Source organism: Cryptomeria japonica, chromosome 10 (assembly GCF_030272615.1).
Source record: "Cryptomeria japonica chromosome 10, Sugi_1.0, whole genome shotgun sequence".
NCBI lineage: Eukaryota > Viridiplantae > Streptophyta > Pinopsida > Cupressales > Cupressaceae > Cryptomeria > Cryptomeria japonica.
Window position 1 is genome coordinate 843,466,820 of NC_081414.1, and position 26,945 is coordinate 843,493,764.

A 26,945-nucleotide genomic window follows, 5' to 3' on the forward strand; every position below is an offset into this window, starting at 1 on the left:
ATTGAAGAAAACTCCTAGGAATATCTAAGATAAGAATGATATCCTCCTATATAGGGGAGACATGAACCAAGGAGACATTGTGTTTCGTATTAGTGTGAGAACAATGAAGACTCTTTATTTCTTTCTAAGATGTATAGGTAGAAATGGATTATACTAAATTTTTTGGGTGTGATAGAGAGTTGGGGTTTTGAAACAATAATATGATTGATAATTAATAAGATAATATATTACTGTAGGGGTTTAGAGTCAACACCATTATTTAATTATAGAATAGAATAATTTTGAGCAGCCATAAAAAGAATAGGAAGTTAACAATGCAATAAGGATGAAAATGATTCAACAAGGTCAAATGAAAGGTATAGATGATTGGAACTAGCCTTTCAAGATTACACACCTTATGCTTTATAACATCATTTCATCCCATGCTAAGGTAAACAATCCTTGGTGAAACTAGTATGGGTTTTTTCAAGTTTTTCTCTACCCCTCAAGATTGAACCCAACACCTCTTCCTTGTTTCTTTGGAACTTGTAGATTTTTTCACCTTCCATAGGGATACCAATAATTTAGCTACTAGACCCTCTTACACTTCCACTTCAAACTTGTGTATTGTGAGCATTCTAGATTTTTAATTGTTGGAAAACCATGTAAAGAAGGTAGGGTCATACGGTCATTTACCATTACCATCAATTGTTATTTATCCAACTTATGTAATATATTTCATTATGTGGCATTGCTTTTAATAAATTCACAAGAAAATCGCCCATGCCATTTCCCCCATCCATGCTCTTAGTTAACTAATCTATCTAATAAATTTGAAATAAACATTGAATACAAACCTCACTCATACCACAACGATGTCACCCTCACAAATAACAGGTATGAAGCTTCTTGAACATAGAGATTCCTTTTAAGATTCACAATATTTTAATACATTGTAGAGAATTGTTTACACTAGATGATCATGAATAATCCAAATAACAGATTGAGATTTTAAGAGACAATTGACGATGTTTAAAGAATCCACTTCTATCTTCAAATGATAGATCCCAACTTCCCTAGTAAGAAGAAATCCTCAGTAGGTTACAAATACCTCCCCAATGTGATTTGATTGAACTACTAAGCTTATTGAGAAATCCCCAATCACCCTTCCTAGTTGATTTTTTATATTTTAAAAAAAAAATGTTAATTGTTATTCTGTGAGTTTCTTAGTGCAGCTTTGCTGCAACTCTTTGTATTATGCATGTATTCAAGACCTTAAATAAAATAGTTGATGGAATTGTAAACCTTCTTACATAAAAAAGAATAAGTCACATGTTCGAACCCTGTACCTTACCAATCGACTGCAAATTGCTGTCCATTGAATGCTAGCACAGTTTGTTGAGAATGTGAGAAAATTTCCCCATAAAGTTAAGCTTAAAAAGTTTACCATGAAATTTGTGTGGCTAAACATGGAGAAAAAGCAGAGATTTGTACGCTCAAATGATAGTTTTGCCCACCATTATAATTGCAAGTGACAAATAAACAGTATATAGCAAGACGTGCAATCAACTTACATTATTTGCAAGATCACCAAGATCATTGCTCCATTAAATTTCTACAGTTCATGATGAATATTGCAATATTCTTTTTGATGCAAATAAAATACATGTAGTTGAATTCAGAAGCATATCTTAATATCATTGTTTCAATTATTACCATTTTAAGTGTTGCCAGAAAATATAGAATTACATATAAAATAGTTCTCAAAATCTAGACGAGTTATATGATGAATATTTGAGGATACATCTTAGTCTAGACATCCATGATCCAAATTGTAAAGTTTTTCATGCATATATATAGAGAATTGAAAGATCTCTTATATATAAAAGGAGGAATAATAGTAAATGTAAACTACTTGTTTTTTTTAATATTTTCTTTATTTAAACAAGAGACACATCTATAGATTTAGTGACGTTAGGAATGTCATTCAACGAGACGTCAATTATAGGGTCAAGAGTATAATTTTACTAAAGTTAATATTCATTTTCGTATTAAGTTACTTTATCACCTCACAATATAATATATAAGAAGATAGATGAGATTGAAAATAGAAAATTAATTGTAAACTATAAAACCTAGCTCAAATCTTTAAATTCTACATGCTCATTGATTAAATTAACAAAAGAAATTGAATCCAACTATGTATGATTATAGAGTTGCTTTACATGTTGATCTATACATTGATTCATTTGTTTATTTTGTTATGAAGAGATAAGGAATATTTGTCAATTTAAATACCCTTTAGATGTTCCTTTTAAAAATAGGAACACAAGTGCGCAAGTTTTGCCTTTCCTAAATGTTAAATATATATAAATGATAATCATCAATCAACATAGGAGTTGATCTCACATTGTGATGCTTAAGTTGTGGCATTGTTAATGGTGCCACCAAGGTTCAAATCTTCTTTGGTCTAATTGTGAACCATAGCGGTGTTAACACCAGTTGACAGGTGTTAAGGCATGTGCCAAGTCCCCTGCTAGGCACTCGCGGTCTTTGTGCCTTTGTTGGGCACTCGTGGGTCTTGGTTGTTATTGTTGTGTTAGAATTGGGGATGAGGTCCCCTACACTGGGTCATAGCTCCAATCAAAATCGTTCACTGATCAAAAAAAAATTTAAAAAATCATCAATCAACAGACAAAAATTGTTGGAGTAATTATGACACTTTATTTAATTATTTAACTAACGGGTCCTTAAATTACTTTTTTACTTAAGATAAACTTAGGTTCTTTTTTTTAATACTGAGTTTGCTTTTCTAGCTATAGTTGAGCTTAATTTAGCTCCTACTTTGCATTTCTTTAGTTCTTATAATTTTAGCGTCAGGGTTTGCACTTAGGGTTTCATGAAGGATTCATTCATTCATTGTAACCAATCAATTATGCAATAATATAGAATTCTCAAGTTGCTATTGAGCATATAATATTTGCTTGATCTCTTTTGTGTGATAGGTGTTTTTCTTGTAGATGAATCTTGGCTCTTGTGGTTGTATCATCACCTTCTATATTCTATCAAAGAAAGTATGTCAAGTTCATGTCCACATGCTTAAGGGATCCAACAAGGGGAGAGTTTCTCTCGGTACTCGCTACACCATGCCTTCACTTGATGAGTTTTCTTCTCAGCTCACATAAGAGAAAACCAAGTTAGTTTAGATGGGTAAATTGAAGTCTTCCAAATCACTAGCTCATGGTGTTTCTTAGGACACCATAGATCAGAAGGCTTTACATGGAAAAGGCAAGAAACAAAAACACAAGGATCCCAAGGCACATGAGTAGCCCAAGGACACATAATCACATGTTTCTTCAAATTATTCTTCCTCTTCCAAGAGGTCATCATCAAAGAAGGATAAGCCAAAGTGAATATAATGTACTAAGATCTAAGACATGATGTGCATTGTTGTTATGAAAAGAAGATTGATGAGCTAATGCAACTTATATAGAAGCACAATATTCAACTACCTTCATCTAGTACATCTTCTTTTACCACTTGATAATCTAAAAATTCTAGGTCTTCTTTATTGTCATGTGGGGAAGACAAGATGGAGGGTTGTGCTCTCTTTGCATCAACACAATCTTAGTCCTCTAGGTGGCTTCTTGATCAAGGAGACTCACATCATATGATATCATTAGAGGGTGTGTTCTCTTCTTTTGAGCATCATGTATTTTCATAGATTTTGATGACTAATAACACTTACATGAGTGTTAATGGGAGTGATTCTATTAAGGTTGATGGTGGCACATTCAATAGTATTTTTTGTGTCCTTGCGTTATCTTCCAATATCCTTTCCACTTACTAGATTAGTCTCCATGGGACAAGTAAGAAATTTGAGTTCATACCCCTGATTTAGTGCTCATCATAAATATGCATATTAGAGAGCTTGTTGCAGTTAGTAGTGTTGATCATGCATCTCAATTGTATGAGTTCCTTCATTTTTCTCTCATTGAGTATGTAGTTCCATTGATTGATTCTACCTCTAATGCATCAAGAGTAGATTAGAAATTTGAGGATAGGTTTGGTCACTTGAGCCTATGTGTGCTTCAATAATCCATAATGGTTCCTGATACTTGTTTTGATTCCCCTCCACCTCTTGCTTCTTCAAAGATCAATTTAGTTTAGTAGGCTAATTATCTCCTTTTGGTTTTAGCAAAGTGGGATGAGTACTTGCCAAATATTGAAGGGTTATTTGATACATCACACACTCCAAACATTGGGTACATGATTGAGGTTATTCAATTTCTCCTTGATGGCAACTTGAGCATTCTTGTCATCTCATCTTCAGTGCCTTTAGAGGTTGTTCATTAGGTATCTTTTGATTTGTTTGGATTTGCTCTAGTTGATATGGCACATTATAATTTAGATAGTTGGATAGATGAGTAGTCTTCCATGGAGTTGTTTGTACCTTGGCCACTTGATTTGTTTCTTACAAATGGGAGAAATGTGGTTTTACATTATTGGATATTCATCGATATTCATCCTCAAGCCTTCATCTTCAACATTGGAGCTTATTCGTTATTGGGGGGATACATTGTCTCTTATTTTCTCTCCTATGGGGATATTGATTGTACTCATATGAACAATTTAGTACTTTGGGGGACATCTTAAATCTCTTATGCTTCTCACATGTGCTTTCTTTTTCATTTCTTTTCTCTCTTTTGGAGAGAAGTTTTCTCCCACTGGGTTTTTCTCCTTTTCTCCATTTGTGGGAGTTGCATTGTTTTTCATTGGTTTGTACATGAGTACTTGATTAGGCCTTGTTGTTGGGACTCATTCATGCATGCATTTTACATTCATCTTTAGCTCTTTAGATTATCCCTAAGTTAATTTTAAGCTGGCGGGTAAGTGCACCAAGATGGTGTGCAAAAAGGGGGTATGAGTGGACACTTTTTTTTTTCTAAAATAAGCTAAACCTGAACTTGGAGGAGAAATTTGAGAGTCATCCACTCAAAATATGAAGATACTCAAAGAACAAAGATTGTAGTACTCTGAATCTAGTTTCCAAACTACTAATTGTTTTCAAAACTGGATAAGATTAAGGAGGTCAAATCCTTCACACATGAAAAAGAGTCCTTGATTTTTTTTTTAAAACATAACATTGTGTTTGGCGTGCACATCAAAAAAGTCATTGTTATATTTAATATTTTGATAAATCTTTTGGTATAAAGATAGCTAAGAGTGAGAACTAGAAGTTGTGTATTTTTTTGTAATTTTTTATTGAGTTTTTTTTTAATGATTTTTCGAAATGGGCACATCTTGAAAAAATTAGGCACCTGTTCGTGCGCGAAGCATAACTTGCACCAAAATAATCAAAAATGTAATTATTTTTTGTAAGTGTAAATAATGAAGTGCACTACAATAATATATAATTTTTTATAAAAATTGGATAAGTAGATCAAAATTTATTAAAAAAATGGTACACATATCTCTCTGAGAACTATGGAGACACTGGTAAAAGAAATTCAAGATTACTATGTTAATGTTGTTCAAATTTTAAAAAAATTATAGGGTTAGAAAGCTTAGAAGATGGGTGAAAATATGGTAGCAATTTTAGAAATACTCATTTGATGAGGTGTAAACGTGATGATGACAAAGTCAAGAAACCAATTTGATAAAATAGAACATGTCAAAAAGGAGGGAAATGGAGGGAAATCAAACTTCCAATCCTTAGCCTTGTCATCCAAGCCTAATCACAAGCCTAAATACACTAAACATGTACGGGTTTTGTTTTACTAATAGCATGTATGGGGTTTTTAGAAACAATAGCGCGCTTGGGGTTTAGAGAGAACAAAACCCATACAGGTTATGTCAACATAAAGACATCCTAATATATAGAAATACATATGTATGTATATAATATGTGTATGTATATGTATAATATGTATATATGTATATTTATATGTATATAATATGTGTGTGTATGTATACATATGTACATGTATAATATGTATGTATATGTATATTTAATGTGTATGTGTATGTATACATATATGTATGCAAAATATATGCATATATAGTCTCTCAATATCTTAGTACATTGTATTCCTACCCTCTTTACATCTCTCTCTCTCTCTCTCTCTCTCTCTCTCTCTCCCTCTCTCTTCCCCTTAGGACCCCACATAACCCCCAATGACATCATATAAGGTCCCTTAGCACACCATATGACCCCTTACGACCATATGATGTCCTAAGGGGTCATATGATGTTCTAACAAATGTGCAACCCCATTAGGACCCCATATGACCCCCAATGACACCATATGACCCCTTAGGACCATGTATGATATCCTAAGGGGTTATATGGTTTCATAAGGGGTCATATGGTGTTGTAACACATGTGTGGCCCAATTAGGACCCCACGTGACCCCTAATGATATCATGTGACCCCTTAGCACACCACATGACCCCTTAGGAGCATATGATGTCCTAAGGGGGTGGCCTAGTGGGTCATATGGTGTTATAACACATGTGTGGCACCATTAGGACTCCACATGATCCCTAACAACACCATACAACCCCTTAGCACACCACATGACCCCTTAGGACCATATGATGTTCTAAGGGGTCATATGGTGTCCTAAGGGGTCATATGGTGTTCTAACACATGTGCAGACCCATTAAGACCCCACAAGACACCTAACGACACCATATGACCCCTTAGCATACCACATGATCCCTTAGGACCAAATAATTTCATAAGGGGTTGTATGGTGTCCTAAGGTGTCATATGTTGTTCTAGCACATGTGTGGCTGCAATAGGACCCCGAAGACCCATAACAACACCATATGACCCCTTAGCACACAACATAACCCCTTAGAGCCATATGATATCTTAAGGGGTCATATGGTGTCCTAAGGGGTCATATGATGTTCTAACACATGTGTGGCCCCATTAGGACTCCACATGACCCCCAATGACACCATATGACCCCTTAGGACCATATATGATATCCTAAGGGGTCATATGGTGTCGTAAGGGGTCATATGGTTTTGTAACACATGCATTGCCCAATTAGGACCCCACATGACCCCTAACGACATCATGTGGCCCCTTAGCACACCACATCACCCCTTAGGAGCATATGATGTCCTAAGGGGTCATATGGTGTTCTAGTGGGTCATATGGTGTTGTAACACATGTGTGGCACCATTAGGACTCCACATGACCTCTAACGACACGATATGACCCCTTAGCACACCACATGACCCCTTAGGACCATATGATGTCCTAAGGGGTCGTATGGTGTCCTAAGGGGTCATATGGTGTTCTAACAATTGGCACACCCATTAGGACCCCACAAGACCCCTAACGACACCATATGACCCCTTAGCATACCGCATGACCCTTAGGACCATATGATGTCCTAAGGGGTTGTATTACAGTCCTAAGGGGTTGTATGGTGTCCTAAGGGGTCGTATGGTGTTCTAACACATGTGTGGCCCCATCAGGACCTCGAAGACTCGTAACGACACCATACGACCCCTTAGTACACAACATGACCCCTTATGACCATATGATATCTTAAGGGGCCATATGATGTCTTAAGGGTTTATATGGTGTTCTCACACGTGCAGACCCATTAGGACCCCACAAGACCCCTAATGACACCATATGATCCCTTAGCATACCACATGACTCCTTAGGACCATATGATGTCCTAAGGGGTCATATGGTGTCCTAAGGGGTCATATGGTGTTCTAACACGTGTGGCCCCATTAGGACCCCAAAGACCCAGAATGACACCATATGACCCCTTAGCACATGACATGACCCCTTAGGACCATATGATATCTTAAGGGGTTGTATGATGTCCTAAGGGGTCATATGATGTTCTAACACATGTGCGAATCTATTAGGACCCCACATAACCTCCAATGACATCATATGACCTCTTAGGACCATGTATGATATCCTAAGGGGTCATCATGCATGGCCCAATTAGGACCCCACGTGACCCCTAACAATATAATGTGACCCCTTAGCACACCACATGACCCCTTATGAGCATATGATGTCCTAAGGGGTCATATGGTGTTGTAACACGTGTGGCACCATTAGGACTCCACATGACCCCTAATGATACCATATGACCATGTATGATATCCTAAGGTGTCATATGGTGTCGTAAGGGGTCATATGATGTTGTAACACATGTGTGGCCCAATTAGGACCCCACAAGACCCCTAACGACACCACATGACCCCTTAGCATACCACATGACCCCTTAGGACCATATGATTACCTAAGGGGCCATATGGTGATCTAACACATGTGAAAACCTATTAGGACCCCTTAGGACCATGTATGATATCCCTCTCTCTCATACCCTCTCTCTTTTTCTCTCCCTTCCTCTGTATTCTTTCTCTCCCTCCCCCCTTCTATCTCCCTTCCTTTCCCATCCTCCCACTCTCCCTCTCTCTCCCTTCCTCCCTCCATCTCCTGACTCTTTCTCTCTATTTCCCTCTCCCTCACTCCCCTTACCATCCCTCTCTCTCTCTCACCCTCTCTCTTTTTCTCTCCCTCCCTCCCCACCCTTTTTCTCTCCCTCCCCCCTTCTATCTCCCTTCCTTTCCCATCCTCACTCTCCCTCTCCTTCCCTCCCCAACTCTCTCTCTCTCTCTCTCTCTCTCTCTCTCTCTCTCTCTCTCTCTCTCCCCTTGCCATCCATAGAAAATAATCAATAGAATACATTAATTATGATATTATTCAAGTACATGATATTATTTTGATTATTTTCCTCCAAAATATATTTTTGTATGATTATATTTTATTTATTTAATATTATTTTAATTTTAATTTATATTATTTTAATTTTACATTGTTTTTAATTTTTATTTAATTTTAAAAAAGAGGGGGACAGGGACCCCGCAACTCTAAAGGGTTGTGGGCCCCCCTCCCCAAATCCCTTGCAAGAGTGCGGTGGTTACCATACTCCCACAAGAGATTTGGGGAGGCGAGCCAACAGCCTTGTGGGGCTATGGTTTTTTAACATAAAAAACACGTATGGGTTTTTCAACATAAAAAGTGTACGAGTTATATGAATTATGAATGTTGCTCTGTTGGGGTATTTTTAGGGACTAATTATGCATATGGGTTAACTAAACATAACCCATATGCATTTCTTGCACATATTTTTATTTGGTCAATGACCTCAATGACCGCCAAAGGAGTTTTTGAAGTCGTTGAAGGCCCCACTGCAACTGATACTATGATTCTGTGATATGACACAAACAAAATTTTATGAAAGATTCCTTCAAAATTTTCCTCAAATAAGAATTAGTCAAAGACTTTTTGAAATGGAAAAACCTTTTTATGTTAATATTAATCATGTACGCACTACGTGTTGTTGTAGGATGCATATTGAATTCTCCATGCAATATGATATTTATCATCATATATGTTGTACTTTCAACTTTAACGATGTTTTGTAGGAATGCAATATACAAGAACCTCCTAAGTCACCAAGAGAATTTATTTCAAGTGTGCTATGTAAAAGACATGATGGTTGCATTTATTATGAGATGATGTGTCTGAAAGGTTCTTGTGCTACTTGTGGTGGTTTGCAACATTTACCAAGATGTGTACATTTGGAGAGCACACATGAAATTGGTAAGAAACTAGTTTCTTCTGGAAAACACAAGACAATCATATATGGGGTTAAAGATGGAAAATAATTGAAGAGATGCGAGTTAGTGAAAAATGATATATTTGTAGCTGAATTTATGAAAATGTTTCAAGAGAAACTAGTTTATGAGTACATGATCCATACACATAGAGCTTGGTGGTTAGATGAGCAATTCAAGTTATGCAAGGACACATTTCCTCTTGGTACCATTGTCTCTATCATTGATTTTGCTGAAAATTATAAACTACAACCTCAAAATGAAGTGCAATCGATGTATTACCATTCTACACGGGTTTCTATATTTGTACAGATAGCATTCATGCATGTAGATGATAACACTGAGGAGGATAGACAGGTTGTAAGAGAGTATTTTCACTTCTACATAAGTGATGATTGTACTCATTTGTCAGAGTTTGTGCAAGGATACTTTAAAGTTTTCTATGATAATTTAAGGGAAAGAAACATATGATACAACCAACACATAATATGGTCAGATAATTGCACCTCACAATTAAAAAATGCAAGGATGTTCTATTGGTTGACTAGGATGCATGTGACAAGTAGTGTACAACATTTTTGGAATTTCACTGAGGCTAGACATGGAAAGGGGGATCATGATGGTGTAGAAGCATGTGTAAAAAGAGCCCTAACTAGAGAAGAATTGAAGTACGAAGGTTGTGTTGAGTTGATAGATGCAACAACAATTGTGCGATGGTGTAACTATACAATGGGACCAGGTAATGCAGGTACATCAATGGTTCATATATATTTTTGGTTGATCAATGAATCTAATATTGAAAACTATCAAGATTATTGTAGAATTGTAGGATCGAGTGAAATGCACTCATTTAGAAGTTCAAATGCAAGTTCACTAGTAATTTATACTATATAGATTGTATGTTTTTGCTCTTCATGTATGTATTTTTTGTGGGAAGAATGTGAATCACAAGAGTGGGCTCAAAAATGGTCTTGTAGACCATTGGTTCCAATTGATACATATCAAGTTCCCAAAGCACTGCAATTGAACAAGATGGAAGCATCAGTGGATTTCAATTTGACCTAATGGAACTAGTTTTTTTTTTGCAGGATTTTTTTTGGCTCATTTTGTTACATCACACATTATTTTTGGTATTAGTTATAATTCTATAAAATGCAGGTCATGTGTACATGGTTGTTGCAAAAGAGAACAATGAAGAAGGAACATATTGCTTTTTGTGTCATTGTATTGAGCCTAAAAGAAAATTGACAACCACAATCATTGATGGAGAGGGTATTGAGTACCCAATAGGGTTTGTTGTCGTGACAGACACATGGCTTAGGAGATACCCTATGAAGAATTTGGATGTTTGGTTGTTTGAGGACTTTGAAACACATAGACATATTCTTCATTTCTCAAACCTTGTTATTGCAACAAAAATTCAATTGATTAAGTATCATGGTAGACCTCATAACAATAATTTATGGAAAGTTCATGAATCCAACCACAAGGCAATACTTGACACAATATGGGTTAGAGCCAATCTAGAAGGCTCACTTGATTGATTTTGGGTCATCTACAAGTGTTCAATTTTTGGAGCATTACAATGATTCTATGGTTCAGGGTAGAATTGTAGCGTAATAAAATTGCGACCCTTGCAATTTTGACCGTATTTTAGGTCCTCACCTTTGTGACTGCATCTCCCTGCTGAATTGAGATCCCTCTTTGCACCTTGACTCCGAACTTCCTCCAGTCTTAGCCCTGATATCACCTCAGGACCCTGTCCAAGCCCCAAAATAGGGCAGGACAGGGGCGTGGTGCCCCTGCCCCCCCTCTTTAGGTGGCCCTAATATAGGTCCATCTGACCCTTCAACCTAGTTTGCTTTCAGGATTTAATCTCCCTGATGTTGACCTTTAGCGAGATGAATATTAATTCTCTTAGGAATGTATAAAAAGGAGATTCAATTCCCTCATTTGACATACAATCATAAGGAGAATAAGTGAAATTCAAGCAAAGGACTTCATTATCATCATTAAGCATTCAAGTCTTCAAGCATCTATCAAATTCTCTTCTTCGAGTGTCTTCTCCATTCATCCATTGGAGAAACATTATAATATTCATTTGCAAGAATGTGTGTGTGTTAGGTTTTTGTCATGTAACATTCCATTCTATACAACATTTGTGATTACATTCAAGAAGCAAATCAACCATCATCAACAAATTGCAAATCTACAAGGTATACATTTCCATCATTTACATTTAAGCGTTTGCAATTACTTTCTTTCAAGGTTGATTCCTCAACCAGGGTGTGACTGGGGCAAACCCCTATCCACAACCCTTCTTCCCTTGTTTTCTTTGTGTAGGTTGCAGATGCACAGCTGCAAAAGCCTTTTCGACGAGCAGATTTTTCGGAGGAACAAGTACACTTTCAACCTGGTCCCGAAGACTTTTCTCCAAATTTGTAGGGTAGATTCGTATCAATCTCAATATCTTAGATATGAAGTTACAACGCGATCCCGAACTAGTAGCTCCTTATTTCATCCATTTTGTCTCCCTTTTCTACATAATCAACAAGTCAACATATCTATTTACAAAAGAGGGATAATGACATTCAAACCCTTGCAATCCACTTGGTATTCACATTCGTATTTCTTTTGTATTTGGATCTAGTAAATTCAACCCCTCTTTTGAATGTAAAGTATCTCCTAAGTGAAAATCATCATAGTGGTTTCCTTTCTCTCTCCTAGGTGGGGAACCAATAGGGTTCAATTTTCCACTTTACATTTTGGTGAACCTGATGTCTTACACTTTAATTTTTATTTCTTATTGATAGATCTGAATAATGGCACTTTGAATTTCAAAATTTCATTTCCAAGTTTGATCTTTTGCAAATTTTAGAGTTTAATTGCATAGAAACCCTAAATTTTTCATTTTGAGAAAATTGAGCTTGTGAAGTGTAGCATTTTAGTTGCTTGTTTCAAATCTAATTTCTATTTAAAAATTCCAATTCAAATCTATCTTTTCATTCTGAAAATTAAGTGGTTAAAAAGAAAATCCCTAATTTTTAAGAATCTCCTACTTCAACTTTTGACTGCCAATTTGTATTTGGATCTAGTGAATTCAACCCCTCTTTTGAATGTAAAGTATCTCCTAAGTGAAAATCATCGTAGTGGTTTCCTTTCTCTCTCCTAGGTGGGGAACCAATAGGGTTCAATTTTCCACTTTACATTTTGGTGAACCCGATGTCTTACACTTTAATTTTTATTTCTTATTGATAGATCTGAATAATGGCACTTTGAATTTCAAAATTTCATTTCCAAGTTTGATCTTTTTGCAAATTTTAGAGTTTAATTGCATAGAAACCCTAAATTTTTCATTTTGAGAAAATTGAGCTTGTGAAGTGTAGCATTTTAGTTGCTTGTTTCAAATCTGATTTCTATTTAAAAATTCCAATTCAAATCTGTCTTTTCATTCTGAAAATTAAGTGGTTAAAAAGCAAATCCCTAATTTTTAAAAATCTCCTACTTCAACTTTTGACTGCCAATTTGTATTTGGATCTAGTGAATTCAACCCCTATTTTGAATGTAAAGTATCTCCTAAGTGAAAATCATCGTAGTGGTTTCCTTTCTCTCTCCTAGGTGGGGAACCAATAGGGTTCAATTTTCCACTTTACATTTTGGTGAACCCGATGTCTTACACTTTAATTTTTATTTCTTATTGATAGATCTGAATAATGGCACTTTGAATTTCAAAATTTCATTTCCAAGTTTGATCTTTTTGCAAATTTTAGAGTTTAATTGCATAGAAACCCTAAATTTTTCATTTTGAGAAAATTGAGCTTGTGAAATGTAGCATTTTAGTTGCTTGTTTCAAATCTGATTTCTATTTAAAAAATTTAATTCAAATATGTCTTTTCATTTTGAAAATTAAGTGGTTAAAAAGCAAAACCCTAATTTTTAAGAATCTCCTATTTCAACTTTTGACTGCCAATTTGACTGACTAGATATCTCCAAATCAGTTGTATATTTGGATTCCCCAATAAAATCATAATTTCTATCATCCCTGAAAATTTCTGAAAAAAGTTGATCGGACTGGTACACTTCGCACTCGGTCCCTAGCTTTTTTCCTGAAATTTCAGGAGTCGGAATTGACTATATTTTTCTATTTAAATCCATAAAATTGGCATACTTTATCAATTTTTAACCTCTCAAGGTCAAAAACAAATTCAAATTTCAACACTCTTAAACTTTTTCATTAATTTTCATAAAAGGTCCTAATTTTAGATCTTCTTTTTCAGCAAATTAAGATTTTAATTAAGAGACTTTTGATGGTAACCAATGCATTATATTTATTTTCCATTTCACATATGAATACATTGTTGTTAACATATATTTATTACAATCATGTGTTGGATAATTACTTCCTTTAATTCATGTTGCTTATTTTCATTCATAGCACTTGGTCATATTGTGTTGTTAGGATTTCAAGATCATTCCCTTTTCAATTTGATCTCAAAGCTTTCATGTATCATTTATGTTGCATTATGGTGGGGATATTAACAAAATGCATTTCATATGTTAATCACATTAAGAGTTGTGTAGATCCCAATATTAGAGATCCTAATCCCTGTACCTCTCCTAGGGTATCTTGTGTGAATAAGATGAGAGCTAATACATCAACCAATTATATTTTTGACAAAGAGAAATCATTGGAAAGCAATATGGGCCCGACCCATCTTCTTCTCATACACATACCCTTGAGAAAGGGGGCCAAAATCAAAATATCAACATTCTCACGTCTTTGGACCCTCCTTATTCTCCTAGGACCTATCTTCAACATCAAAATATATGCAAAGAGGATGATGTTATGCATTTTATTCATGATATTTCCCCTCACATAGAAATAAGTAAAAATGAGCCTTTAGATGATGAAGATGTTCATTCCCAATCTCCCAAAAAGGATAAGCTTGAAAAAGGAAAGCAAATTATCCTTTCACATGATATTCCTTCTTCATCTATAAATCCTTTTAATCTCCCTTACACATCATATTTCAAATAAACTCATGATCCTATTCCCCACTTACTCATTTGCGACATTCTTATAGTCATGGCTTTCATATAATAACAAAACAAGGTTTTAGAGGACAAGGACTTGGGAAATTTGAGCAAGGAGTCCGTGTCCCTATAAACCCTCCCATACAAGCTACTAGAAAAGGCCTAGGAAATGAGACTTCTCTCCCTATGTATGAACTCCTTAAGATTCAAAATTTTAAAAATGATCTCCAAAGGCAACAAATAAAAAGAGCATGCAAGAATGCATCTTCTTCAAAATGTCCTTTTTGTTCATTTCATCAAACCCATGATCATAATGCTGATGATTGCCTTGATTTTCAAAAATCTATTCAAGACGGTATTGATAGTGGAAAAATTAGAATCGTGGATGATAATCCTTCTTCTTCTAATAATTCTTCTCCTCCATGGCAAGAAAATGAATTAAAACAAATTTATCATCCTAAAAAACTAGCTACAAGAATCTATTGGAGTTTGAAATATGATAAGAACATTTCCTTTCCTCCTAGAAACCAAAAGAAAAATCTTAACCAAGTGAAAGGTGATGAATATTGCATTTTTCATTATTCATATTCACATTCTCTTGGGAAATGTCATTCATTTAAGAAATTTGTTCAACAGCAATATGATTGTGCATGGATTTGTCTTACAATAGATCTAGTTGTCTTCCTTGACAAAAACATAGAGTCTTAGCCCTTCTTTTCTTTTCATGTTGCTTTTCACCATATGGAATAACTAGCCAACTTAACTGGGGGCTCTTTATCATTTGTGGTGGTATTATTTCAATTTTAAACACCTTGGGGTAGCAACAAGTCCACTTTCCTTATTCTCTCCATTTTTCTTTGTGCGTTATTCATTATTAGATCTTCTTTCTTGCATAGTGTTATTCTTATGTGAGCTTATAATTGTTCTTTGGTTTTTCTCTTTGCTTGAAGAGGAGCATCTTTTGAGTAATGCATTTCTTCTCTTGCCTTCATTCTCTTTGAAAGCTTACCTCTCCTATGGTTTCAGTTATTCAAATGTATGATATGCCCCCTAGCATGGAATGATCTCTCATGAAGTACATATCCCTTCCTTGAGAGGATTTGTTCCATTAGGAAGGCATATCACTTATAAATAATCACCATTAGAAGATGCGTAACATTTCTCCTGGTTCTTCTCACTTGGGGGGCAAGGATTTCCCTCCTTCCTCTTTCTTTCTATATCATTTTTTCCTTTAGGGGTTGTATTTTTCATATGTGATTATCATTTCTTACAATGGCATGTTCTTATGACTAATCCTCCTTGGGGAATATGTGATGCTCTTTATCTCTTACCTTAGAAGATTACCACTTCTTGAGATGTGTATTTTTCATATACTAATGTCTTTTCTTGCATATGTTCATGTAAGTACATCATGCATTTGCTTATGTTTCATCTCTCTCTAGAATATTGTGCAATATCTTCTCATTGTCCCTACACTTGTGGGGGAAATGATTTATTTCTCTCTATTTCTCTAAGGATCCACTCTTTCCTATATTGTGGATGCTGTGAGTTTAATTACTTGATGTCATTCCTTGTGTGAAATCATTGTTGTTTTCTCAAGGGTTCTCTCTTATAAAAGAGGTGTAAGTCCTTGACTATAACCTCTTTTACACTCGATAATGTACATATATAATAAGTTCACCCATCCCCATTGGGATAAAAGTGATTCATCCTTCATTAAGAATCCCTTTCACCTAGCAATAGGAGGAAGGATTGAATTTTTGTTCTCTTATGCGCTCCATTCTAGAAGATGTTATATTTGTCTAAGACAACTCCTCTTGGAGGTAGATGTCTTTTAAGAAAATATCTCTTCTCCTCCAAGGATCTCATTTACACTTACAACAGGATATCTCTTTTCAACTATCTTATCCTTGATTGAAGAGCATTCCCTCTCTTGCTTGGATTTAAGACATTGTTGCATAAAGGATATCTTCTTGGTGTCGAAGGAAGGTATCCTTATTCTACTTTCCTTAAGATATCAACATTAAACTATGTTGACATCTTAAGGGGCGGGCACCCACACTGCTCCCTTTGTACTATATTTCTCTCATGTATTGTATCTCTTGTACAGTGGGTCATTCTTGGAACCAGAGGTTGCCGAGGGCAACCTCTTAGAGAGAGATCACCACTATTCTCTTATATAGTGGGTCATTCTTAGAACCAGAGGGCATCCTCTTAGAGCAAGATGTTGCCACTTTTCTCTTATATAGTGATTCATTCTCAGAAATAGAGGGCAGCCTCTTAGAGCGAGATGTCACCACTTTTCTCCTATACAGTGGGATATTCTTAGAACCAGAGGGTAGCCTCTCAGAGAGAGATGTTGCTAATTTTCTCTTATGCAGGGTGATTATTCTTGGAACCAGAGCATAGTCTCTTAGAGAGAGATGTCACACCTTTCTTTACATTTGTACTATACATATTATACAGGTTGTAGCATACTCAGGCATAGACTTCTATGAGGTGCTTCGAACCTCACGTGCACACACATGCACGAGGTTGAGTGGAACTAATGGCATTCTCACCCTCCTCCCTTACATGGATCACCTAGACAAAATCTGGGGGCTAGTTTTCTATGTCCTTTTTTTCTCCATGGATCACCTCACACTAGGGGAGAGTGATAGGGAGATACTAAAAAATTGGCTCAAGTTGTGTGTTTGTAATCAATTTGGCTTGCAAGTTCCCTTAAAGGTAATTGTTGAAGGTTTTGCCACTTTTTTAGGTACTGATTCTTTGGTGTCTTTCCTTTTCTATGCTTCATACCAACCCTAAGATCTTCCTACCATGTGAATTCTTATCTTCATTCATACTTGCTCTCAAGACTCACAAAAGTGCAACTTTGCTTCTTAGCTCCAAACACCAAAATATCTCACAAATAGTTGCAGGAGGTCTAGGAAATTGTCTAACATCCTATTAGGCTTGTTTCAACTTGGTTTGGTGATCTATTCAATTGTCTTCTTACCCAATTTGAAGAAAAGCTCAAAACAGGGCTACAAGGAAAGAGCCCCAATTAACCCTCCAAAACTGCTAAAATGATTATAACTCCACAAAATCCCTTAAAACACTTCATGAAACCCTTGCATATCTGGATACCCTTTATGAAGATATTTCAATTTTGTTCTATGAGGATGTTTGAAAAGATTGTACAACTACTATCCTATAAATGTGCCTAAAAACAAGGGTTTTCAAGGGTTTTGAGTCTTCAAACACCTTATCACCATTCCAAACTCTTCTTCAGACCACCAAATATTTTGAGAAGGTCTTTACCATCATTATGAATCCTTCCAACTTCCTTCCCTACAATCATAAAGACAAACACTTGATGTGCAACCAAGTTTCAAAAGGAAAAGTGCCCAAAAACCATTGTATTCAACACTTTGGCTACTCAAAATGCATTTCCAACAAACTATTCATTGAAACATCCTCCCATCTGGTCTAAAATCTCTGTCCAAAATTCATTCCACCTTAGGAAATCGAAAATGAGGTCCACTTGGTGGGGGTTGGCAAAGAAGCTTTGTTTTACACCATGAAAATTCACTAGCCTGGCTATAGGAGTTCGCCTAGTAAGCAACAAAAACCATTTTCTTTGTCATTGACATAAAAAAAAACTTTTATACACAAGAAGTCTATGTACAACAACTTGACTCTCAGAGGCCATGGAGAAAGAGCCAAAGAAAATCAAGTTGCTTCCATTGTTGAAGCCAAACCCTTACTCAACCAAGAACAGGGCTAAAACAAAATAATTTTGATACAAAGTTAAAAACTAACACCAGCACACAAAACCAGGTGAGAAAGCTTTAAAACAACATGGCACAATTGCCCAAATGAAAACATTACAGCCAAATGCTTAGGAAGTACAAAGTGCTATAGCATATGGAGCAAAATTGCAAGAAAAGTGACAAAATTGTTAGTTTTTGGATTGAATTCTTCTTGTTTTGGAATCCCAACTTGATAAAATTTTTTGTGAGGCTTTAAATAGACACTCACCGCCCAAATCATGCCTAGGTACAGACCAATAACCACCTTTTCCCTTATTTTTACAAATTTTCCAAAAATTCTCGAAATGTTGCTTCACAACTTTGACATTTTTTGGTATAATGAGCATTTTTGACTTGTGAGCCAAATAGACTTAACTCTACCATGTGAAATGGTTTAATATAACCACACAAACATATTTCAATTCCTAACAAGGCTTTATAAGGCGTTTTGACCATTTTTCCACATTTTGCCCATTCCAGGCTTACACAACATAAAAGGTCAAAAATTGACCAAAAACTCAAAAAACAACAAAACTAAGACACAAAGGACACTTAAACACACAAAAAACACCCTTTGGACATACAAAAAGTCCATTATTCAATTGAGACCAACATAGGCCATTTCAAACCAAAATTTGATGAAGTGCTCCAACACCATACTCCCCAAAAGACAAAGAAGTCAAGTGACTCAGTTTGGAACCAATGAGGGATCAATTCCATACAGAAGAAATTTTGATTCAGCTACCCAAGTAGCCTCAGAGTCTGGTTTGTTCCTCCACTTGATCAAATGCTTCATATAGACTTGGTGCCTAGTCTTTTTGAGAATCCTAGAATCCAAAACTTTTTCAGCTTGAGGCATGGTTGTAGAAGGAATATGCATGTATGAAAGTCATTGGTGAACTTCTGAAACTCTCTCATCCTCCTTGGGAAGTTGCCCTTTGTATGCAACCAAATCTGCAATATTGAAGATAGGAGACAATGCAACATCATTAGGCAAATCAATCTTATAAGCATTAGAGCCATACTTAGCCAAAACCTTACAAGGATCTATTCTCCTCATTTGGAGCTTGCTTGGAATTCCTTTTTTAATTCTGGACTTATTCAAGTGCACCATCACAAAGTCACCAACTGAAAATTGTACATCTTTCCTTGTTGCATCAACTCTAGCTTTGACCTTTTGTGAGGCATCTTGGAGAGCTTGCTTTACTTGATCATGGACCTCCTTCATAGACTGACCTACATCATCAACTTGACCACTTCTTTGCTACACATTACCAAGGTTTCTCAACTCCATAACACCCCTTGGGTCCATACCATACACTACCTCAAAAGGACTCTCACGAGTAGACCTGTTAACACTGTCATTGTAGGCAAACTCTGCTTGGTGAAGAATCTGATCCCAAATCTGTCCATACTCTTTTTTCAAACACCTTAAGAGGTTACCAAGTATCCTATTGACCACCTCTATTTGGCCATCGGTTTGGGAATGATAGGCTGAACTAAAAAACAACTCAGTACCCAATCTTTTCCAAAGAGTTTTCCAAAAATGTCTAAGGAATTTGACATCTCTATCTGAAACAATACTAATAGGAAAACCATGGATTCGAATAACCTCTTCGAAAAAAAAAAGTGCAATGTGACTAGCATCATGAGTGGTTTTGCAAGGAACAAAATGTGCCATTTTACTGAATCTATTAACAACAACAAAAATGCTATCAAAACCAAGCTCTGTTTTGGGTAAACCAACCACAAACTCCATACTCACACATTCCCATGGCCTTGTAGGAATGGGTAATGGCTGATAAACACTAGCATTGGTAGATGTGCCTTTTGCCTTTTGGCAAACCATACACTGCTCAACATACCTCCTGATATCCCTTTGCATTCTTGGTCAATAGTAGAAACGTTGCACAAGTTCCATTGTTTTGTTTAGACCAAAATGACCACTCAAACACCCATTGTGTTTCTCTTGGATCAGATTTTCCCTCATTGAGCCTTTGAGAACACACAACTATGCACCTCTAAACAACAAACCATTTTGCAAGGTAAAGTCAACATATTCACTATGAAAATAGTTTTGAAATTCTTGACAAACCTTGTAAATGGCTACAAAATCTTCATCATTTGGATACAAATCCTTGAAGCAATCAACTCCAATACTTTGAATTTGCACTTCTTGCACTATTAGTAGCCTTCTACTCAAACCATTTGCTACTTTATTACATTGTCCCTTTTATGCTTAATGGAAAATGTATATGATTGCATGTACTCAAACCATTTAACATGTCTATGACTCAACTTATCTTGTGAATTCAAAAAACTAGAGCTTGATTATCTGTGTAAACAACAAACTCTTTGGGCAACAAATAGTGCCTCCATTTTTGAAGAGCTTGGACAAGAGCATACAATTCAAGATCATAGGATGAATACTTCTTTTTTGCATCATTGAGATTTTCACTAAAGAAAGCTAATGGTCTATTATCTTGACTCAAACTAGCACCAACTGCTATGTTACTTGCATCACATTCAATAGTGAACAAATTATCAAAACTAGGAAGAATGAGTACTGGTTGTGTAGTTACCTTTTGTTTCAAGAGTTCAAACCCATTATTAGCCTCTTTGGTCCACTAAAACTTTGTCTTGACTCCACCTTTAATAGTATCTAGCATAGGTGCACAAATCTCACCAAATCCCCTTATAAAATTCCTGTAGAACTATGCCAAACCATGAAAGCTTCGCACTTCACTTGCTATTTTTGGTGTTAGCCAATTGGTGATGACTTCCACCTTTGATGTGTCCATTTTCAAGTCTCCACCTGAAACTACAAAACCAAGATAGACTAGTTCCTGCTTCATAAATTCACACTTCTCCAAGTTTATTGTTAGTTTCTCATCATACAATTGTTGCAATACAAAATTAAGATGCTTTATATTTTCATCTTTCATTCTACTGAAAATCAAGATATCATCTAAGTATACAACAACAAATTTACCAATAAAATCTTTAAGAACTTCATTCATGAGTCTCATGAATGTACTAGGAGCATTAGTGAGACCAAATGGCATAACAAGCCACTCATAAAGTCCTTCATTAGTTTTGAAGGCTGTTTTCCACTCATCACCTTCCTTTATCCTGATCTTGTGGTAACCACTCTCGAGATCAATCTTCGTGAAAAACTTTGCACCTCCCAAGCAATCCATCAAATCTTCAATCCTTGGGATAGGGAATATGTATCTAATAGTGATTCTATTAATGGCTCTTGAATCTATGCATAGCCTCCATGTTCCTCCTTTCTTTGGTGCTAACACTGTAGGTGCAACACAAGGACTTATTCTCTTTCTTATCAAACCTTGATCTAACAACTCTTGTATTTGTCTAGCCACTTCTTTATTCTGTTCTGGGGTCATCTTATAGGCTGCTTTGTTGGGTAATGAGGCTCCTGGAATGAAGTCAATTTGATGGCTTATGGCTCTAGTAGGTGGTAGGGTTGTTGGTGCTCCATCACTTATGATTTCTTTTTGTCTAGTATTTGCTGCACTTCATGAGGTATTTGAACCTTCTTTTCTTTCTTTTCTTCCTTTGGTTTAATTGTTAGAGAAAATCCCACTCCTTCACCCTCTTCAAGAGTGTTTATGAACTCTTTCTCACTCACCAACAAGGCATTTGGGTTTTTGGACTTGCTGCCCTCTCCTTCATTTAAGGACTGAATTTTATATGTGACTCAATCTTTTTGAAAAGAATAAGAGTTCTTCTCACCATTATGAATGGCTTTTCTATCAAATTGCCATGGCCTACCCAGAAGTAGGTAGCAAGCATCAATTAGGAGTATATCACACAAGATTTTATCCTTATAATCCCCTATTGTGAACTCAACCCAAGCTTGTTCATTCACCACCACATGCTTCTCCTTGTTGAGCCAAGTGACCTTATATGGACTACTACGTGGAACTCTCTCCAATTTAAGTTTATTTGCTGCTTCCTCAGACACAATATTGTCTATAGACCCTGAATCTATCACCACTCTGCAAACCTTACCCATAATCTTGCACTTGATTCTAAATAAAGATCTTCTTTGAGTTGGTTCCTCTTTGTTTGGGTCCTTAATCAAGACTCTTCTCATCATTAAACTTTCCCCATCTTCTAAAGCTAAACTCACTTCTTGTATCTTACCTCTTGCTATATCTTCTTGCACATATGTCACTCTTCTTTCACCTCCTTAAGATGAAGAAGATTTATTAGGGCATCTATAGGAAGGATGACCCAACCTTTGGCAATTGTAAAACTTCATGGTGGATAAGTAGGACCCTCTTCCTGGCCCACTAGATCTACCTCTTCCTGGGTTGCTAGATCCCCTTCCTCTATAGTTGCTCTTGCTATTAGAATCCCCACTTTTCTCTATAAGTTTGGACTCTCCTTGGGACCTTTGATCAGGTCCTCTTCCACCAAAATTGCCTCTATGGCCTCTACCATCTCTTCCCCTACCACTGCCTCTATTGGTTTGTTCTTGTTTATTCCTACTTTTCTCTTCCACTTTGAGTGCCAGTTGGTAGCACTTTTGCACTGTATTGGGACACAACAAACTCAACTCTTCTTGTATATTCCATCTCAAGCCATTGAGATATCTTGCAGCTTTTATGTTCTCATCTTCCACAACCTTTGAACTCAAACATAGTCTTTGAAACTCCTCTATATAGCTGCTCACATCTTACTCTCTTTGCCTCAAATTCTGCCTCTTCTTATGTAGTTGGATTTCATAATCATCTGGTCTGTAGGTTTCCTTGACCTTAGACACCATTCCTTTCCAAGTTGCTATAGGTTGTTTCCCCTCTTTTTCTCTTTCATCTTGAATGAACTTCCACCATGTTAAGGAAGCCCCTCTCAACCTATACTTATCTACCTCCACCTTCTGGGCCTCTATCATCCCATCACATTCAAAGTGATTCTCCAGGCCTTCAATCCACTCCATGACTGAATCTGGATCCATCTTGCCACTAAAAAGGGCTACACATTCTAAGGTTTTTCCACTCAAAGCCTTCAAGGCCTTCAAGAAAGGTTCTTTTTCAAGAACAGGGTCAGGTATAGGGATCTCATCTTCTATTGCTACCAATTTGCCCCTATCTCCTACCTTATCACTCACTTCTTCAATCCTGACCTCTACTGAAACTAGTTTTGTCTCTAGCTGCTCCAATCTCTCCCTTAGTGCTCTATTTTCCTCTTCTTGGTCTTCTACCTTCTTGGCTAACTCAGCATTGTTCACCATATTGAAACTACTCACTTCTACCCAAGACTTACTTCTTGCTCTGATACCACTATGATAGGGAGATACTAAAAAATTGGCTCAAGTTGTGTGTTTGTAATCAATTTGGCTTGCAAGATCCCTCAAAGGTAATTTTTGAAGGTTTTTCCTCTTGTTTAGGTACTTATTCTTTGGTTTATTTCCTTCTCTATGCTTCATACCAACCCTGAGATCTTCCTACCATGTGAATTCTTATCTTCATTCATACTTTCTCTCAAGACTCACAAAAGTGCAACTTTGCTTCTTAGCTCCAAACACCAAAATCTCTCACCAAGAGTTGCAGGAGGTCTAGGATATTTTCTAACATCATATTAGGCTTATTTAAAATTTGTTTGGTGATATATTCAATTGTCTTCTTACCCGATTTGAAGAAAAGCTCAAAACAGGGCTATAAGGAAAGAGCCCCGATTAACCCTCCAAAACTGCTAAAACACTTATAACTCCACAAACTGCCAAAACACTTCATGAAACCATTGTATATATGGATACCCTTTATGGATATCTTTCAATTTTTTGCTATGAGGAGGTCTAACAAGACCGTACAACTTCTGTCCTATAAATGTGCCTAAAAACAAGGGTTTTCAAGGGTTTTAGTCTTCAAACACCTTATCACCATTCCAAACTCTTCTTCAGACCACCAAATATTTTTAGAAGGTCTATACCATCATTATGAAGCCTTGCAACTTCCTTCCCTACAAGCGTAAAGACAAACACTTGATGTGCAACCAAGTTTCAAGAGGAAAAGTGCTAAAAAACCATTGTATTCAACACTTTGGCTACTCAAAATGCATTTCCAACAAACTATTCATTGAAAAATCCTCCCATATGGTCTAAAAGCTCTATCCAAACTTCACTCTACCTTAGGAAATTGAAAATGAGGTCCACTTGGTGGGGGTTTGCAAAGAAGCTTTGTTTTACACCATGAAAATTCACTAGCCAGGCTATAGGAGTTCGCCTAGTAAGCAACAAAAACCATTTTATTTGTCATTAACATTAAAAAAAAAACTTGTATATACAAGAAGGCTATGTAGAAAAACTTTACTCTCAGAGGCCATGGAGAAAGAGCCAAAGAAAATCAAGTTGCTTCCATTGTTGAAGCCAAACCCTTACTCAACCGAGAACAGGGCTAAAACAAAATAATTTTGATACAATGTTAAAACTTCACACCAGAACACAAAACTAGGTGAGAAATATTTAACACAACTTGGCACAAATTCCCAAATGAAAACAGTACAACCAAATGCTTAGGAAGTACGAACTTCTATAGCATATGGAGCAAAATTGCAAGAAAAGTGACAAAATTCTTAGTTTTTGTATTGAATTCTTCTTGTTTTCGAATGCCAACCTGATAAAAGTTTTATGAGGCTTTAAATAGACACTCACCACCCAAATAATTCCAAGTTATGGACCAATAAACACCTTTTGCCTTATTTTTACAAATTTTCTAAAATTTTTCAAAATGTTGGTTGACAACTTTGACAATTTTTGGTATAATGAGCATTTTTGACTTGTAAGCCAAATAGACTTAACTCTACCATGTGAAATGGTTTAATATAACCACACAAACTTATTTAATGCCTAACATGGCTTTATAAGGCGTTTTGACCAGTTTTTCACATTTTGCCCATTCCAAGCTTATAAAGCATAAAAGGTCAAAAATTGACCGAAAACTCAAAAAACAACAAAACTAAGACACAAAGGACACTTAAACACACAAAAAACACCCTTTGGAGATACAAAAAGTCCATTATTCAATTGATACCAACATAGGACATTTCAAACCAAAATTTGATGAAGTGCTCCATGAGCTTCACTAGGTGCTCCTGCACCAGAGAGATGTCCATGGTTCTTTTTGTTCGCCTTTCTTCTCATGGATCACCAAAGTGTGTATTCATGTTCTTTTCCTTCTTCCTCTTAAGAAATAATAGTTTTACTATTGATGGTTCATGGATGATGTCAACTTGTCTCTTTTATGTGATTGTTGGTGTTTATGTGATGGCATGGCTCTTTGTGTTTCAATTAGTTGTTTGAGACATTTGAATATCAAGGTCTTTTCGGCTAGTTGATTTGTTGATTTGTTGTTTTGTGTTTTTTCTTTGTTGTGTTCCTTTTATTCTTTGTTTTATATTGTTTGTTCTTTTTGTTTTGTGTGCTCTTGCATATGCTTGAGTGAGTTAAGATCCTAAGATTGGGGGCTTTTGGTCCTCAAGACTAGTGATGCCCTATACTCCTTGTGGTATTGCTCTGGATCTCTCATCTTCATCTCTCCCTTTATTCTACTTTACCAACAATATTGGCGTAAGCCATACTCTCGATAAAGTGGGGGCTAAATGCAACATCATAAAATTGTGATCCTTGTAATTTTGACCATATTTTAGGTCCTCACCTTTGTGACTGCATTTCCCTACTCAATTAAGATCCCTCTCTGCACCTCCATTCTGAACTTCCTCCCATCTCAGCCTTGATATCACCTCAGGTCTCTATCCAGGCCCCAACATAGGGCAGGACAGGGGCATGGTGCCCTTGTCCCCCCCTCTTTAGGTGGCCTTAAGATAGGTCCATCTGACTCTTGAACCCAATTTTCTTTGAGGATTTAATCTCCTCGATTTTGGCCTTCAATGAGATGAAAATTAATTCTCTCATGCATGTATAAAAAGGAGATTAAATTCCCTCATTTGACATACAAGCATAAAGAGAATAAGTGAAATTCAAGCAAAGGACTTTATTATCGTTATTAAGTTCAAGTCTTCAAGTGTCTATCAACTTCTCTTCTTCATGTGTCTTCTTTATTCATCCATTGGGGCAACATTACAATATTTATTTGCAAGCATGTGGTTGTGTTAGGGTTTTGTCATGTTGCATGCCATTCCATACAACATTTGTGATTACATTCAAGAAACAAAGAAACCGTCATCAACAAATTGCAAATCTACAAGGTATACATTTCCATCATTTACATTTAAGCATTTGCAATTACTTTTTTTCAATGTTGATTCCTAAACCAGGGTTTGACTGAGGAAAGCCCCTATCCACAACCCTTCTTCCCTTCTTTTTTGTGTGTAGGTTGCAGATGCACAACTGTAATTGGAGGTTTGGGCTTCATTTGCATAGATGGAAAAAACCTTTTTGGCATGCGGATTTTTCGGAGGACCAAGTACACTTTCAACTTGG